Consider the following 19381-nt stretch of genomic DNA (forward strand, 5'->3'; position numbering starts at 1 on the left):
TTTAATTTAATTACAAGTGGGCTGTAAAAACGCGCAATAAATTGCACGTCGTCGATTCCGTATATAAATAAACGTTACATAATATTTTTAAATAGCGTGAATGGCAGTAAAGTATATTTTGATGGCGTGCGGTGGTCGACGTGTCAACTGTTATATTTGGCCGTAAGTCAAAAGCGGCGGAAGCGGCCGCGGCCAAGGACGTCGTATTCTAACCAACATGCATTTACTTTCATTCTTATCGATCTTCCTTGTTGCCAACATTCTAAACTCATAATAAAATAAACTTAATGACCTACCTCCGCTTCGCACGGCTATACATATTTCACGCTTTATACCACCTTTCCTTTGAAAACGCCGAGGTTTTGTAATCTAAGAGAACATGGTTGTGGCTAGCTATCTGGGTTTCAGTTTAGTAGATAATTTATTAAGCTCTAAGGAAAACTACTAGTTTCAAAGAAAACTCATCTTTTAGAACGGGATAATAAGTGCAGCTTATTTTATAAGTACCTACTCCGAACTGAAGCAAATCGAAGAACGACGATCAATTAACTTACCTACTGAGAAATGCGACCTGTGGAAGAAAACCGCCTGAAATACTGGCAATAATGGAGACGCTTTGCTCGCGTTTTACGTTTGCTCGAACAATTATTACGATGTGTAGATTAGATTTGATCATCCGTTTGAACAATATAAATAAACACGTTTGCTCGTTTGCCAGGGGGCAAACGAGCAAACGAGCATTCCGACTCATTTGTTAACGTTTTTTTTACGGTATAGGGATACCATAAAAAAAAAAGTTAACAAATGAGTCGGAATGCTTAACTAACATACATATGTCGAGTTGATATACATATTGGTACTCATATGTATATCAACTCGATTTTGGTAAATTTGGTGTAGTATTTCCCTAGAATATCCTGAAGTACGGAAATTTATTTTTCTATTATAAGAGTAAAAGGAGCTATTCTTATTTCATTGAGACCAGCAGAGTATCTTTATTTTCCTGGATAAATAAGTTGTGAGAAGAATTCAATGAAGCGTGACTAAACATTTTCAACAATGAAAACCTAAATAAAATAAGTAAAACTACGCCCTGGAGAACTGTTCGGCCATGAGAGTTTTTATTTCTCAGTCCTTTCATTTTCAGGCGTCGCCGCAAACTTAGATACAAAGAGAAGTAATTAAACGGTTAGCATTTTGCAAATCTAGTTTCCACCAAAGATCAGCCATTAAATCATTTGGACCGCATACAAATATTCTGATACAATAAATAAAACTAAACCACCATAACCATAAACCAGATCCCGGACACGTGTTTCGCTTCTTTCCGAAGCATCATCAGCGGTTGTTGACTACTTGGCGGAGGAGCAAGACAGATATTCCATTTATTTTACCATGGACCTCCGCAAAGTAACGCCTGAATCTATACAGTATGTGAGAAAAACTCAGAACTGTATTAGTTCCAACAATTACCATCCATATAATGCCAATATAAACGAAATTGGGTAAAATTAAGCCATAAAAATAACTGGTTTTCGATGTTCGGTAAAGCTAAGTGAGTCGCAATGAATGCAACATTAAATGTGAGCCTGATGTCATGCATCTGATAGCAGATTTCCTTCCTCCAGCACGATGACTCCCATAGCGAATATCTTGACGTCTTTCGAGCACGTATGTGCTATAAATCAAGCTAATATCACGTGTCTACTATTCGTAACAACTTAGGTACGGTGTTGTATTATATACACATGTACAGCAAGTACCTGGTATGCCGAACAGGAACTGATCTCAAAATCAGATAAGTTCCTGATGGCCAGATGAGTCACTTGCAGTCACTGGACTGGTATATCCTCAGTATACCCCAATGTTGAGAACCGTAGCCCCCGACAAATTCCATAGTCTTTTAAAGGCTGCTTGTTACATTTATTCATAAATTGGATTGCTTTTTTAAACTACGAGTAGTCGTAGTCTAACCCGTAAACAGTTTATTAGCTATTTGTTGTTGAATTCTACTTCTTTTATGTTACTGTAATATAATAGAAAGTGGAACAGTTTATGTAATTACGGTTAAACATAAACAACACAACATTATTTTCCTGATTCATACAAATATTGAATTAAATTAGTATCTCATTTTCTGACCTCATACGTAATTCAAACGCTAAATTCCCATAATTTGTATACATACATACATATACCTATCATCATTCTGTCATGTATGTAACAGAATCGATCTAGTAACTAGTGAAAGTTTAAATAATGGTTGGTATGATTTGGTATAGTTAAATAGCAATACTATGGCGAATCTACAATTATTATAGTAGTGTTGTGATTATTTATTAATGTAATGAAAATACGAGACTTAATACAATAATAAATATTAATATTTTGGGACAAATTACACCAATTTATATGTCTAAGATATGGACGACACGGCTGTCATAACAAAGAAAAAGTGGAAATGGGCAGAACACATTGCGAGAATGGACGAGAGTCGCTGGACAAGACGAGTCCTTGAATGGAGACCCAGAGCGGATACTCGGGGGCGCGACAGACCACCGCAGGGCTGGATGGGCGACTTTCGTCGACGGCACGGAGGTAGGGCTTGCACTATCCGGTAACTTTTTATTATCCGGATATTTCGGATATTTGAAATCTCAGTATCCGGATATCCGGTTATTTTGAATAATTTGAATAATTTTCCAAATATTAAAAAAAACGCTAAAAACAACTTTAAATTGGTTTCATTAGAAGAATCGTGTTAATTAACTAAATCACTGATTGTCTTATACGCACGTAAAAATCATTATTTTGTCACTTTAATGAGTGAAATAACTTGAAAACACTTTATAACTTCTCTGTCTCCTGCTTGTTGTTATTTTGCCTTACGGACCAAGAGCCCACGACAGCCAGACCTTCGTTATATTTTAAAGGCTGAAAGTTTTTTTTTTATGCATGGTGTTAATTTTAATATAACTGAAAACCGGAAAGCACTTTGCTCAGAAATACTCAGAATCGAGAGTAGATTCGATTCATCATGTCAGCCGAAAGACGTCCACCGCTGGACTTAGGCCTCGCCCAAGGCTCTCCACTCAGACCAGTCTTGTGCTTTCCGCATCCAACGCAATTCAGCGATCTTAACCAGGTCGTCACTCCATCTTATTGGAAGCCTACCGACGGCTCGTCTCCCGCTCCGCGGACGACATTCGAGAACCTTCTAACCCCATTGGCCATCAGTCCTGCGAGCACGCTCACTGCCACTTCAGTTTCGCAATTCTTCGGGCTATTTCGGTAACCTTAGTTCTACTGCGGATATCATCATTTCTGACTCTATCCTGTAGAGAAACCCCGAGCATAGACCTCTCCATAGCCCTTTGAGTGACTTTGAGCTTCCTAATGAGGCCCATCGTTGGCGCCCACGTTTTAGATCCGTATGTCATCACTGGTAACACACACTGGTCAAAGACTTTTGACTTAAAACACTGCGGTAATTTGGCCAAAAAAACACTGCAAGGCTTCCCGAATGCTGCCCAGCCGAGTCGGATTCGACGAGTGGTCTCTTTCTCGAAGTTAGACCTACCTAACTGGATCGTTTGTCCCAGGTATATATAGTCGTCAACAACTACGAGCGCAGAACCTCCGACTATTACGGGAGCTGGCACAACATTAGACATGACTTTCGTCTTGTCCATGTTTATTTTTAAGCTAACTCGGTCGGAAACATCTCTGCTGAGGTCAGCGAGCATAGCACTGAGGTCCTCCATAGTCTCAGCCATGACTACAATATCGTCGGCGAATCGAAGGTGAGTGAAGTACTCCCCATTATTGTTAATGCCTCGTCCTTTCCAGTCCAGAACCTTAAAATCATCTTCCAATCCAGCGGTGAACAGTTTCGGAGATCACATCTCCTTGTCTGACTCCCCGCTGCAAAAGAATTGGCTTCGTGCTCTGGTCCTGTAGTCGGACTATAACGAAGGATTATAACGATACTATAACGAAGGTCTGGCTCTTGCGCGCTCTTGCTCTATTATAAGAATAAATAACACAATACAATACAAAGCGTATTGTATTGAACACCAAAAAACATTCATTATAAAATGAAATCAGAACTTAAAAGGTAGGGTAGGAGACGAGAAAACAGGGGTCTAATCCCTAAAAAGCGATCTCTTCTTATACCTTCTTATTCGACCTGACGATGTTATTAACATAGAATCAAGAAAAAGGTGATCAAAGCAGGTGTGTGTAATGTAAGGTAAAAAATATATTGAAGATTGAAAAAATACATAAAATATAATAATATTAATAAAATAAACACGTACATTACTTACATACACATTTACCAAAAATTCATCATCGCCACTACCAAACAAGATGTTAAGAATGAACCTAACTAAATAAGTATTGCATGTAAACCTTCCTAATACAAAAATAAATGTATCTGTGTGTATGCATACACTACATTAACCTCTCATAATGCGCGAGCGCGCGCTTAATATCAGATATTCGAATTATCCAAATTATCCGGATAATGAAGAGCTTCCTATCCGGATTTGAAAATGGGCGGATATCCGGATAATATGGATATCCGGTTATCCGGATTGCAAGCCCTACACGGAGGTCGAGACTGGATGAGACAGCAAGATCGCCAAGAGTGGAAGAAGAGGGAAAAGGCCTACATCCAAGATTGGATAACCAAAAGGCCGATCATGATGAGGATGATGATGATGATGTACCGAAGGGTTTACAGAAGTGGAATCAACGTTTTTTTTTTGGAATTCACGTTTGGAAATTGCCGTAGAAAGTTGTTGTTTAGGTATGTTTAGGGTTAGGTAACTATTATTTCATCTCATTTGTACTCACATTGCCTGATGGCGTCTTTCTCAAGAACAGTAAATGCCTTGAGAGTAGGTAATTTACCGCTAGATTCAGATCTACTGGATTAACGATTTATCGAACTTTTCGAACAGACACACCAACGCTCTTTAACGGACCTTAAGTGACATAAGGACCACGAATAGTTAATTATTAATCTTGAAAGGGAAGTTGAAAGAGTTTTATAATAATAATATTTATTTATTTCGATTATTTATTTATCCATTTTGTTAGTAATGTTTTGAATTTTGGCGACTGACTACTGTATTTAAATCTAATCTGTCGAGTTAGTAATTTTCAGCTATTAACGTACAGAAAGTGTGAACAAGGCTTATAAACTTCACATGACAGCCTTTAAAACCATAATCGTTATTGCAGCCGCTCGGCCACCGTAATCGAGTGGGGACACCCGCGGGACCACCTAGTATCCTGTACCACTACCATGAGTTTACAGTGACCGTACTCGATAGCGACGGTGTAAATTATTTGTATGGAGAATTGCACAGCGCCTCTACAAATAATTTACGCCGTCGCTATCGAGTACGGTCTCTGTAAACTCATGGTAGTGGTACTGTTTAAGTAAAACGTACGTAAGGAATAATTTAACTAAACAATGTATATCGTGATACCTACTTACTGTTACTGACAATAGTATTTCGGATTACTGAACATCAAATACATATGTAATATTACGATACTGTGATATCCTATCCCACTAATATTATAAATGCGAAAGTTTGTAAGTGTGCTTGTTTGTTACCTCATCACGTCTGCTTAACCGATATAGATGAAATTCGGTATACAATAGTTTCAGTTTTTAAAAGTGGCTTGTACTATTACTTATTCTGTGATATTAGAACGAATCTTCAATAAGCGCTATACAACGACGTACTTACTGGGCGTTCTATTATTACACAGATAAGGACGACATTTACGTGGATGTTTGAGAAAACACGTTTACCGATGAGGTAAAATACCTATAGGTATTTTAATTTATTGCTCCTGTTACAGGAAACAAAGCTTAGAACTAATTTAAATAAAAGTTAATTAACGTGTTAAATATGCAGGTTCTTTTTAGCTTCTCGTACGTATAGTAATTGACTAAGGGGCTGTTTCACCATCCAATGATTAGTGTTAACACTAATCAATGGATGGTGAAACAGACCCTAAATCTAACTATAAAAGGAAAAGCACTAAACAAGATGTTACAAGAAGCCATTTATAGTTCACGGTTTGTAACTTGATAGCTGCTTATACCCATTCCAAATGTAAATGCAAGTTTAAATGTTATGAATTTCATAAATATTAATAAAATATACAACCTCATTGGAAGGCTACCTACACTTCGAAACCCATATTGTATGAGTCACAACTTGTTCTACAAGTAACTAGCGAATTCACAATGAAGTATTGAATAGTGAAAATCCTGGATTTCTTTCCTCATTACGTCATTATAGTAATAAAGTGCAATAACTTCAGAATAACTGAGATACCGAAATCTATTAGAATCATGAAAAAAAATGAGATTTTCCAAAGTCGGGTGCCATAAGTATAGGTGCAAAGTTGTACTTGTACTTGAGAAAAAAAAATGTTTTTCTTGAACTACCTACAAACGAAATGTTTTCTACTACAATCAACTACAAACGACTCTCTTTCAGAATCAATGACTCAATTTGAGGGTCGATGAAATGGGGGATGAGTTTTTTTCAGTCTTGTAATTTTTTTTTTCGAGCTACTACAAACGAAAAAAAATGTATTACAATCAACTACATACCAAAATCTATGAGAATAAAATAAAATAAAAAATATTTTTCCAATATCGGGTGCTAACTTCACGTAGCTCTCTAGGTTGGCAACGCATCTGCAGGGCCCTGGTGTTGCAGATGTTTATGGGCGGTGGTGATCTCTAACCATCAGGAGACCCACGTGCTCGTTTGCCATCCAGTCGAATAAAAAAAACAAGGGGTAATGATGAAATCTTTACGGGAACTATATTTTCTGTCACTTAAATATAAATTTATCAACTAAACTGCGATACCCTAGCTATTATATCTATCCCTAAGAAATAAATTGGTCATCAAGTCCCTATCTGTCCCTAAGTATGAGTCATCAGATTAATGTAAACCTGTATCCTAAATTATAGTTTGATGATCAAAATTCGATCACCAAAACAATAGATCTGTCAATTAATAAATAGATCAGTTCCTTAATTCGATGCTTCTACCTATTCTACTAAGGCAGGTCTGGTTAGGTACAATGACGAGCAAAGCGAGGAGGAGTGTTGGGTAGAACTGCGACCCTTAGTGCGCGAGCCGAGCGAGCGAAGCGAGCGTGCCGCGGCAGCGGCCGGCGAAGTGTCAGAACCGAACATTTTTTGCTAATACTTGTATGATGAATATAAATTTAATGTTTGTAGTAGGTACTTGAGTCTTGGATGTTTGTACGTATTTAAGTATATGTGTATGTATGTCTACCCGTTGTTTAGCACCCATAGAACAAACTTTGCTTAGTTTGGGGCTGGGTCAATTGGTGTAATTTGTGAGAAGATATTATTATTATTATTATTTCATTCATTGTATATCATTATCGTCAAATTTCAGGTCAATTATTTGATGATCAGTATTATTTTCTAGTGATTATAATTAATTTTTAGTAAGCCATTTCTATATTGTTTGATGATTTAGTTTTGGTGACACATCTATTATTTTGGAAGCCAATATAATTATTTGATGATCAATATTATTTCCGAGTAATTTTTAAATAATATTTAGGTAACCGTTTTAATAGTATTTGGTGATTCAATTAAGGTGACAGATCTACTATTTTAGGAACAAATATTATTTATTAGGTCGTCGAAAACGCATTTATTATGTGATCAATAAAATCATACCCAATCTTTACTTCACAAACCAGCTGTCAAAATTTACATAAACAATAACAAAACAATAAAAATCCACACCTTTGGCAGTATAAAGTTTTAAGCAGACAATTGGTTAATTGAAGTTCCTGCAAGCAAGTCTTCAAGGCGATCAGGTAGGTACTGCGAGGGTGAGCTCATCTTGGCCACTGTGCAAGCATGATTAAATCACTACTAAATAAATTGACTCCTCTAAGATTCTTTGCTTTTCTGAGATCAAACACTAACACGGCTGACTTCATTTAACACAATAGTCACAATACTATATGTACTCAGTTAACATTGTTTAACGCTATTCATGGTTGGACGCGAAATAACAAACAATAATCTTCGCATGTCTACATGAAATGAATAAGCCATAATTTATCGCGGGATACCGCGTCGCCTAATTTACAACTGTCATTCAGACTTCAAATAGGAGTGGAAAATTAATAGTAGGACTCCGGTGTCTCGACGCGCGGGCAGGATAATAGTTAATTAAAATATACTTACCTATTGTGACATGAGAGGTCATAATTCTATGGCTACCAGTACATTTCTGTTCATCAGCCGATATTCGAGGTTCAAAGGCAATAAATTAGGCCATGTCATCAATATTACATACCCTTTTAGGGCACCTGGTGACATTACATTACAACTGATAGCCAGGCGGATAGCATAGTGGTTAATGCTACTATCAAGCTTTGAGTTTGTTTACTGTTAGGTTAGATGCTGACTGAGGTAAGCCATAATTATTATTGGTAGTTTAAAAAACTACTCAAATACACTCTAAGACTATTCTAACAAGTCCAAACATGGCTAATTTACATTGTTCTGTCTTGGAATTCCAGTCTAGCTTCCGTCCGACGCCATCACCAGATCAGCTCGATGGCAGCATTTGTATTGTCATCATCAGAAGTACGCATAATCGCCAAAATCAATAAGACTTAAAAATCTATGTACATACATACATAGATATAGTTAAAAATGAAGTATACACAAGCTAGTAAAAAAAAAACAACAAAAATACGGGTAAAAAATGACAGTCAAATAGTAAATTCCCAAATACTAACAAAACTGCTACTAATGGATGCCAGACGAAGTTAAACAATCTTAAAGAATGTCAAACCTCAAACAGCTATTAAGACTCAGGCGTAGTAGGTACAGGAGTGTAGCCTCGTTTAGATAGAAATCTAGAACTAATTAATCAGCTGCCTTTCAAACAAAAGCAATTGAGTGCTCTATTGAGCAATAATAATGTGTTCATTGCAAAAGTTTCAAATTCGAACGACCCAACTGACCCCTATTTCTATCGGTTCCATATTATTATTTACGTACCTACTTTTGATTGGGGAGAGCTTACCATCTCATTGTGGATGAACTAACATTAACAGAAATATTTCGGATTCATTTATGATTTTTTGTATAGATGCACAGTTTTCTCGTAACTATTAGACAAATACGTTTGTCTTAAGTTTGAGAACACATAAGGTAAATGGAGCAAAACCGCGTAAGAAGGTAATACGTATAACCTAACCAACAAAAAGTTGCAGCATCAGGCCGAGAATTACATAATCTTGCATAATTATATAGGATACATGGGTGTTTCAAATTTTAGGTCCCAAATATGTTTGAAATTAAAGTAAATACCCATTATGCGTCTAAGATTCCTACCGCAGCGAACAAAAGAGCTGATGATCTTGAAACGGCTGAACCGATTTTGATAAAACATGTCTAAGAACCATCGCTACAAAACCTGATTTCAAATTTTTAAAAAAACCGCATTGAAATCGGTCCACCCGGTTAAGAGCTACGGTGCCACAGACAGACACACACGGGGGTTAAAAATAGCCCAAATTGTACATGCTCGAGTTTTTTTTTAATTCAACTTTAATCTCCGCTAAAATTTATGTTTGAAGAATGTACGAAATCAAGTCTACTTAACCTAACCTAACCTAACCTACCTAATCTATCAATTGATTGTGACAAAATAGAAGTAATTTTGAAAATAAACATTCGAAACAGCATGTTACGGAATGCATCAATTCAAAAATCGGAATATCGAAGGATTTAAACTGCGCTATTATAGGATGTCTCAAAGGTCCCGTCCCGGCACTGGATCACTGAAAACAGAAATGGTAGAGTAGGACCTAAAGTAGGAATTCGTCAATCAACATAGGTCACAATTGTACGTACTAATGGCCTGTTTAACCACTACAATTTTATGTGACAGACAAATATGATGCATCACAGACATACTTAATAGAGCAGGGCGCTATTATCACGATGTAGGAGCATTAATAAATTAAACATATTATACACAATTCAAAATTTTATACAGATGGATTCATACATTAACAAGGCAATCGAAACTTGGCCACAGTATAACAGAATATGTATACCTACTGCAAGACGACACAGATAGTAAGTTCATCGACTTGCAAAAGGTTTAAAAATTTATTTCACTCGATTTTGGATATACTTTAGTGTAAAAACGGTTAGTGTAAAAACTTTGATCGAAGTCTAATTTAACTATATATTTACCTACCTACTTATTATTTCAATGTTATTTCAAAGAAAAGAATATAAATTGCTAGACAAGTCAAAGCGCTTGCATTTTGCTGTGTAACCATCTGCCTATGACGCTATTAACACAGTCAGTATATATGTCGGCGGCCGATCGTAAAATCCGCCAGATCACGAAATTCCTAGGCATATCGTGAAATGCCGCCATTTCATGAATTGGCTAAGGGACATCCGCCATATCGTTCATAACTCACCGTTTAGCGATTTGCCTAGTGACGTTTAGGCAGATCATGAAATTCCTAGGCATATCATGAAGCGCCGCCATTTCATGATTTGGCCAGTTTAGGCAGATCATGAAATTCCTAGGCATATCATGAAACGCCGCCATATCGGTTCTGGCACTTCGCCGGCCGCTGCCGCGGCACGCTCACTTCGCTCGCTCGGCTCGTGCGTCGTGATCACAATTAATACTAACCACTCCTCGCTTCGCTCGTCCTACCTAAATTTTTCAATATAAATAAATAACAACTAGTGAATACTTTATTTACCAACAAAATTCTAACCTCTAAAATACGGGCAGACGTCCATGGTTTTTTCACATTGTGCACAGAATCCGTTTGATTCACATAAAGAGAACGGAGCTGATGTTCAAAAGCTTCTTTTGCACTTCTATTTTGAATTCAATCACTATTTTCGGTTTAAAGATCATTTTGTTGCGACGCCGACATTTTTCACGCGCTAAACAAACACGGGCGGTCAGCTGGTCACGGCCGCCATTGCATACGCAGCGCCACCAGTGGCCAAATAAGAAACTATTTTACGATGTGCTCGGTATAGAGCTAGGAATATCGACGAATGCGTTGCTCTAATCGATCTGCCGTATTATTTCTCAGGCACATCGTGATATGCCTGGCCAACGTTTAGGCATATCATGAAATGGCGGCGTTTCACGATATGCCTAGGAATTTCGTGATCTGGCGGATTTTACGATCGGCCGCCGACATATATATTAGCTTATATAATATATATACTGTGCTATTAAACTGACAGGAGGGGTACATATTTTATATTATTATGGATTCGTGACGACTTGGGCATTCGCGGAGCCGGTTTTTAATATTACGTCTTTTTAATGCACTATAGGAATATAGTACGTGGGAATATAAATCAAGTCTCACACTTAAAATGTAATTGTTTTATTAGTGAAAATTAAATAATACTAGTATACTTAGTCTCTCCTGTTTCAAACCGCGATGAGAAGACTGTTTTAGCTTTTACGATTATATATATATATATACCTAGTAAAGTATTCTGTAATTAGTAAAAAGTTTGAAATGATTTGAACATTTTATGAAAGTTTATGTAAGTTAATTATAGATAGCCTGTCCCGAGTGTGTTATTTCATGCAAGAAATGTGATACGACTCAAGGAATTAGCTGCATTACTAATTTAAGCTTCATTTGAACTACCGCCATCAAAAGGACATGCCGATATACCTAGTGAGGTATAATTATTAGGGTTTCGTAGTCAGAATAGTAAAAACTAAACCTTTACTGATTCACTAATCCGTCTGTCAATCCGTCTATCCACGGCTTAGGTCAGAAACTTTTAGTACCTATTAGAAAAAAATTGGTTCGTGTGTACTGTACTTCTTCTCAGGAGCGTTAAGTGAGGATATCATTTTTGCCTGCGACTCCGTCTGTGAAGAATTAATTTGTCGCTATCTCACGGAAACTAGATAAAAACTATTTTATGTCCTTCGCAGGACCTGAAACTATCTCCATACCTAATCTCATCTTTATCTAAATCGATTTCAGCGGTTTTTGCATGAAGAGGCAACAGACAAGCAGGCAGGCAAATTTACTTTCACATTTATAATATTAGTAAGGGGATGGTTTTTGTTCGAAATTTAGAAACATTTAAATGTCCAGTGCCCTTAGTGTAAGTTTTCGGTTACAAAATAAGTCTCGATCGCGTTCGCGTTAAAATCTCAATTTGTATGGAAACACGAACAGCGCCTCTAGCGGAACGTTTGCGATGTTCGGTGTTTCCATACAAATTGAGACTAACCCGAACGCGATCGAGACGTATTTTGTAACCTAAAACTTAAACTAAGGGTACTGTTTGAACATTTTTGCGAATGCAGGGCGCTCGGTTCCGCTCCTGTCAACAAAGTATACTGCATTGATAACCCTATTTTGACCCTTCAGAAATAAAATGAGGATAATGGTCAGTTTAAGTTCTTGTAGATACGACACTCGTACGACAACACGCGCGTTGGAAACGATTGATAAGAATGAAATTTGAAAAATCAATAACATGTTGAGACTGCTCGTTTACCTTGCTATGCAGCTATGCAGTTACGAATATCGAATACTATAAATAGTAGACATCAGAAATATCGAGCGTCCGTGGGGCTTCAAAATAATAACACTGATTCGTCTGGTAATTTCAGCAAGTGGGCTTTTACAAAACATACAAAATTAAATACTTTGGCATTTAAAATACACGCAACGTGTTATTTTTGATTTCCCCATTATTTGAACAGATCAAATGAAGTAAATTTCTCCAAGACACTAGTGGCTTAACCTAACTCTTAATTTTTAAAAGATAGTCAAGATCTAAAATAATTAATTTAATTATCTCAGTAAAACAGTGCAGAGGTTCTAAAATAATTTATGACGTTTTTTAAAGTTTTTTTAATTCACCCATATTTAGCAAAAGAAGGATAAAACTGAGTTTTTTGGGACTATTTTATGTGTCACTGCAATGTTACGCTTGTGAATTTAACAATTTCAACAGAACTTTAATAATGACCATGAAGTTATATAAGTATAAAACTTTGCTGACCATGAAGTTATATATAATTTTGCGAATTTTGACATACGAACTGCAGAATATTCGGTCTGCATAATATTCGTAGGTAGGTGACAAACAGGATTAAATGGTATAAATCTTTTCGTTGTGAAAAGTTACGGAAATGCTGACCTAAATACCTATTGCAAATGAGACGAAGAAATAAACATTGAATTTAGTTTAAGCCATGGCATACTGTCTCAGTATTTGACTTTCGAAAAGGGTTACATTTTTACGCCCTACATAGTGGAAACTTTGAGACCGCAAGGATCTATAACGAAAAACTCGCCAACCAAATTATTTACGCCTCATTAAAATAGCTAGCGAGTTTGTAAAAACTTTAAGCAAGCGATATGCTATTCAACATACAAACACTGCCAGTTTTCTAGGCATAAAAAAGTTATCATGTGTCATAATAATTTTTTCCCTACTTTCTCAAAAAGAGATATTTTTGACGTCGAATGAACTCGTCTTTCATACTACAATTTTTTTGCAAATAAATAAATAACACGGGACAATTTACACCAATTGACCTAGTCCCAAAGTAAGCTTATCAAAGCTTGTGTTATGGGTACTGATCAACGGATACATATAATTATATAGATAGATACATACTTAAATACATATCAAACACCCAAGACCCGAGAAGAAACATTCGTATTTTTCATACAAATATCTGCCCCGACAAAGGAATCGAAACCGGGACCATCTGGTCGTCAAAATATAGTGAAAACCTGGAAACAAATTTTTGCAAAAAAACATTTTATACTTTTATTTATGACAAAACGTAATACACGTCCGCATTTAACAAAAATTCACCATGCAAATTTTATTACTTACGAGGTTACTTGGCAGTGACGTTAGTTGGAATATCCAGATAATTATCAAAACGTCGAACGACACATGAGGATCGAAGTGCTGGCAGCTTCCTCGCGGGTCTTAGCATTGCGATAATGAGGAAATGCTGCAGTATCTTTCTTGAAGCGGGGAAGTTCTTATAAACTTAGTTTTAGTTAAATTAATGTACTACCTATATGCTCGAGTACACGAATGATCGTAATTCGACAGGCCCTTTGCAAATTTTACGATATTTGTATTTCCAAGTAGTACAAATTAAACTACGTTTAAGTCGACCAATATTAGCTATATTAGCATGCGAAAGTCATAACTTTTAAGTGTTATATCTACTAGCGAATCGTGCCGCGTTCGCCGGGACCAGCGCGACCCTAGGAAGTAGGTCACGCACCCGAGCGGCTGTCGCAGGCAGCGCCCAGCTGCTGTGCCTTCTATCAGAAACACGTGCTTTAAAATCGAGCTCTCCTCATTCAATCAGTGCCTCGCTAGTGTGGCGTTTTCACAAAACATTCGTCCACGGTGCGACGTCGTCACCCGTTTTCGTTACGATACGCGGACGAAATAGTTAACGTAGAAAACCTACACTCACAAAAGTTGTTGCTCAAACTTTCCGCTAGAGGCGCTGTCCGTGTTTCCATACAAATTGAGATTTTAATGCGAACACGATAGAGACGTATTTTGTGAACGAGAAAATACACTAAGCATACAGGACTTGTGTTTGTTTGGCCCTAGCTAGGCTCTCCAGCAGATATTATGTGCTATCAAGCAATTAAGATCGTCTACTTTCGTAGCTTAGCTTTATGTTTAGTTAATTAACTAACATATCGCTGGGAGAAAAGCTTTTCCGACATAATGGGACCAGTGTTATTGTTAGAATAAGAAATACGTAGGTCATAGGTTTGGTTAAAACATTGTCTTTTCCTTAATTTGTTTTCGAATAACTTTATTTAGAGTCATGACCGGTGATGAATTGTGACTGTAGGTATACATGTGATTCAGGACAAGAGAGATTATAAAGCAGTAATAAATCTATTGTACGCACGGAAGGAACGCGTTTTCTTGTTTTAGCGTCGATTTTGTCAACGTTCATAAAGAGAAGAATTAACCCTTCTTAGTTCGCAAGTGTGTTTTTCATTGCGGCTATTTAATAACTGTGATGCCTCGTCAGTCATCATCTTCGGAACTTTTATATCATTTTGGCGGTTAGAAGCACCTATTTCAGTTCTTACCAAAAATGTGACACCACGCACTGTGAGAAATCAAAACATCAGTCACAGCAGACATTAGTTTGGTAGTTTAAATTCCAGCCTCCACGTGACGCGACTACGACAAATTTAAAAAGTTTTCAATTAACATTCTCTTTTTGGTTTTATATACCAAGCCAGAACTATAAAAAGATTGTCCTTGGCAATCTGCAAACACCATCTTGCAACAAAACCACTCCTTGCAGTCGGGTAAAAACTTCCCTTTTTACATTTCGCCGTGTACCTACTCGTATATCGCTGTTTGTATCTTCTGTTCGTTTTAGTGTGTATTTTGACATTAAAGCATTGATAATGCGAATAATAATAATAATATTAAAAAAATAAAGCGCCCTCCTGCAACCGTCACCCACGTTCATTCAAATCTTTGTCGCATTGTAAGATTTGTAGGTATTCGATTCACAGGGCTTAATGTAATATATTTCTACAAGCGTCAATTACCCCAACCCCCAACACTGAACTGATTAGGTAGTTATATAGATACGATTAAAAATAGGCGTTACATAATTAAGCGACTATTATCTATTACATATATGTCAATAGATACCTACCTAGATATTCTAGATACATATATGTAAATAGAAACCTACCTAGATATTGTAGATACGATTTCGATGCTGCTTCAACGTATTTCGTTTCGTAAGCTCGACTTAGTTTAACACCCTTTTACTTGAACTTGCCACTTTATAACCAGTTCCGCACCCTCGCCATTGAGTGCTAAAGCTAAATGCGCACACATTCATTAGAATGCACATTCTAGGACATTCGCTTAATAATGTAACGCCTATTTGTAATCGTATCTAAATACCCAATTAGTTCAGTGTTGGGGAGTAATTGACGCTTGTAGAAATATATTACATTACGCCCTGTATGACGTGCTAGAAAATGGTGCAACTTGCATTGCATTGCGCGGCCGTAGAGCACTTTTCAAGTGCTCAATATAGCGCCACCGTGTACTAATGCAACCACAATTCTTCTTGCAGGTCTAAATTAAGAATAATAAAATATGAATACTGATAAATAAACTTAGGTTTAAACTTTCAATTATTTAATTTACGCACGAATAAATGCGCAGCTATACCTATATCGCTGCGTATTTATTTATTTAATGTATTTATGAACGTTTTCGACTAATTTCTAATTTTCACGATAGGGTTCCTACGGTCTAGGTAGGTACCTGGTGCAATAAATTTCTCCTTGGTTTCAATAAGGAGGGTGCCTGCCGGCGCCGGGTCCACGGTAGAGGGGGCATTACGTAACCTTGCCCGTATTCGAACTTTAGCCTTTCCTTGCTTAATCCTAGACAACAATTTGCAATTTTAGTTGTTAATAACCCCAAACACAAACAAGCTATCAATATCAGCTGCAATTCAATGCTGGTCGATTCTGTTAATTGCACCTGTTCAATATGGAATGTCGATATTATCGATACTCCGATGCGATGTCAAATGTACATAGGTATTTCATTTTGTTAAAAATACACGCCACACCAAGCTTTGCTGAATCGATTTGATCATGCTAAACAACGTAGGTATTATGAATTATAGCATGCTTTGCATATATGGTAGGTACCTACACTGGGTTATGGTGGGGTTCTGGGGTAATTTAGCATAGCATCCAACTGGATTCGAAATTTCGAAATCTCGAAGTTTCTTTTTGTAAGAGTCATGGAAAGACAATTCATATTTTGCTTCGCTTATAGATCCCACCATTGACAGCTGAGACTCATCACCTCCTACGCTTACGCTGCTGCGCTGTAAAAAAGTTACCAAATTTTAGGAAACGCAAAGCCTCAGAGCCCTGTCATTACTAACCTTACACTTTGATATATAAAACGGCTTGACCGTTTCATAGGTCTATTATATATCATAATCATAATTGAAGACCTAAGTATGACGTAATTTCCCACCGTAAATAACTCCATCGAATGGTCTGGCCTATCTACCTATTATATTAAGAAATTAAATTTTATGTCTTCAATGTTTTACGACATGTTTGGTAGAGGTGTTTGGGGTTTGGTTTCTGCTAGGATTACTCTATTTACAGCGTACCTAACTACCTACCTAAGCGTTAGAAGCTTACGAGAGACTTGTCCGCCAATTTTATATGAAATGTTTTTAGTGAGATGCTTATAAATGAGCAATTCTTGTAACTATAGGCAGGTATTTATTTATTTAGTTTGGGATTTTCGGAAACTGCTTGCTCTAACGATTTCTGCTGGGGTTTTCAGGGCGAATAATCGATCTAGCTTGGTCTTCTCTGGACTTGAAAGTTATCAAAAGTCCCTGCACACTTTTTTCGTTTTACACCCTCGAACTTAACGCCATAGTAGACCGAGTTAACTAATCCGCTGACTTTGATGCCGACCTATTAGCCGCTTGCTAACTGGAATTTTGTATTACCTACCTATTCGGTCTGCTCAGCAGCGATGGCGCAGGTCTCCCTCTAGCGATTAGGTATCGTTGCGTTGCGATCTATCCTATCAATTATTTACAGATCGGTTTGCGCTGATAATCTAGGTGTTCCTATAGCCTATTGGTAGGTTGATATAAAATGGACGCAAGCCGGTAGGTAACCAAGACAGTCGTCGTGATATGAAGCAGGTAACGATAAAGGTGTGAGGCGGCGCCAAAATCATAAATAAGATCCTTGACGAATGAACTGCTTTATTCAAGTAAACTCGTGGATTGTTTACGATGTTTATTCCGAGGACAGCAAGAACAGAACACAACTCCACAACACTTACGTATTTATTACAAAGTAAAAAATAAGCTACCTACCCGCGGAAAAACTATCAAACAAGAAACTAACAAATTAACATGGTTATAAAACAAGTTTAGACAATGGGTAACGAATATGAGTTCTTCAAAACCGGATTAAGTATGTTGGGACTAAACAAACTCATCCTTGCTCGTATGAATCAGGTTTTAAGTTGAAATAATCAGAAATATGCTAAGAACTGCGCATTGCACTTTGTAAGTATCGTAAACATAAGCTAAATATTAAAACTCTTCACCTTTTTAAGAAATCCTCGAGGGCGACGTCCCTCCGGCACGCTGGACGGAGCGGGTGCCGCGCTCCCAACATAAACACTGCACTGGCGGAGTTAGAAACGCGGAATAAGACTATTTCTATGAGTATGAGTGTTAACACAGCACTGTCACTTTGTTCGATCACTGTAATCCAATCGGTTCGTTTGTTTTTAGTTAGCAATTAGGGCAAGTAAACGCGCATGTCACTTTAGCCGTAAATTGTTATCGTTTACACGTCCGACACGAGCGCGACTGTATACCGCCGCTCAATGACTGGTTGGTTGGTTAGCTTGTCTGGCTGTGCGAGTGAGCGATGCGCTCGCTAGCGCGGGGGGCGCCGCGCGGCGCTGCGTTGGTCTACTCGAACACCGGGTGGAGGGTGAGACGCCAGGCGGGGAAGCGCCCTTCTCTCAATGGTAGTAAGTAATGTCATAGGCACTTGTCTTGCCGAATACCTACAGAATAGATGCTAGATAAGATCAATCAAATGCCATTTCACTAGTATCTTATAAGACTAGCCGTTGCCCGCGACTCCGTCCGCGTAGTATTTGTTTATCGCTATCCCGGGGAACTATGCAATTTTCCGGGATAAAAACTATCCTATGTCCTTCCCGGGGACTCAGACTATTTGTATACCGAATTTCAACCAAATCGGTTCAGCGGTTTAGACGTGACACGAAAAAAAGGATCGAAGAAAGTAAATCTAGGTTACCCCAAATTAAACGCGAGCGAAGCCGCGGGCAGAAGCTAGTTTATAATGTTAGTAGTAGGATATTAATACCTAGTCGTACTTATATTTGGACACTGGATTATACCCCACTACTGCCACACCCAACTCGTCCGTAAAACACCATCCATCATAGAAGCACTAGGGTAGAGTTGCCTGACGAAGAGCGCACCAGCTGGTAAGTTACATGTTGCAGACCTTCGATCAACGATTGCAGACAGGTCAAAATTACTTCAAACTGTCATTATCACAGGTCATTATAAATGTGATATGTTTAAATTGGGGACTTACAACAGGAAACAGTATTATAGCTATTCTAAACTAAATAAAAATATATATATATATTTAAGCCAGA

General features: G+C 37.6%; 1 protein-coding gene across 1 annotated transcript in view; it reads right to left on the minus strand.

The window, feature by feature from the left end:
• Positions 1–18605, minus strand: part of rut (adenylate cyclase rutabaga) — a 114603-nt gene extending 95998 nt beyond the window's left edge. The window contains exon 1 of the mRNA XM_074087778.1: positions 18284–18605. The gene's annotated coding sequence lies outside the window, so the exon portion shown is untranslated. The remainder of the gene's footprint in view (positions 1–18283) is intronic.
• Positions 18606–19381: the final 776 nt, after the last annotated feature.

The sequence above is a fragment of the Choristoneura fumiferana genome, chromosome 5, assembly GCF_025370935.1.
Source record: "Choristoneura fumiferana chromosome 5, NRCan_CFum_1, whole genome shotgun sequence".
NCBI classification, from domain to species: Eukaryota; Metazoa; Arthropoda; class Insecta; order Lepidoptera; family Tortricidae; genus Choristoneura; species Choristoneura fumiferana.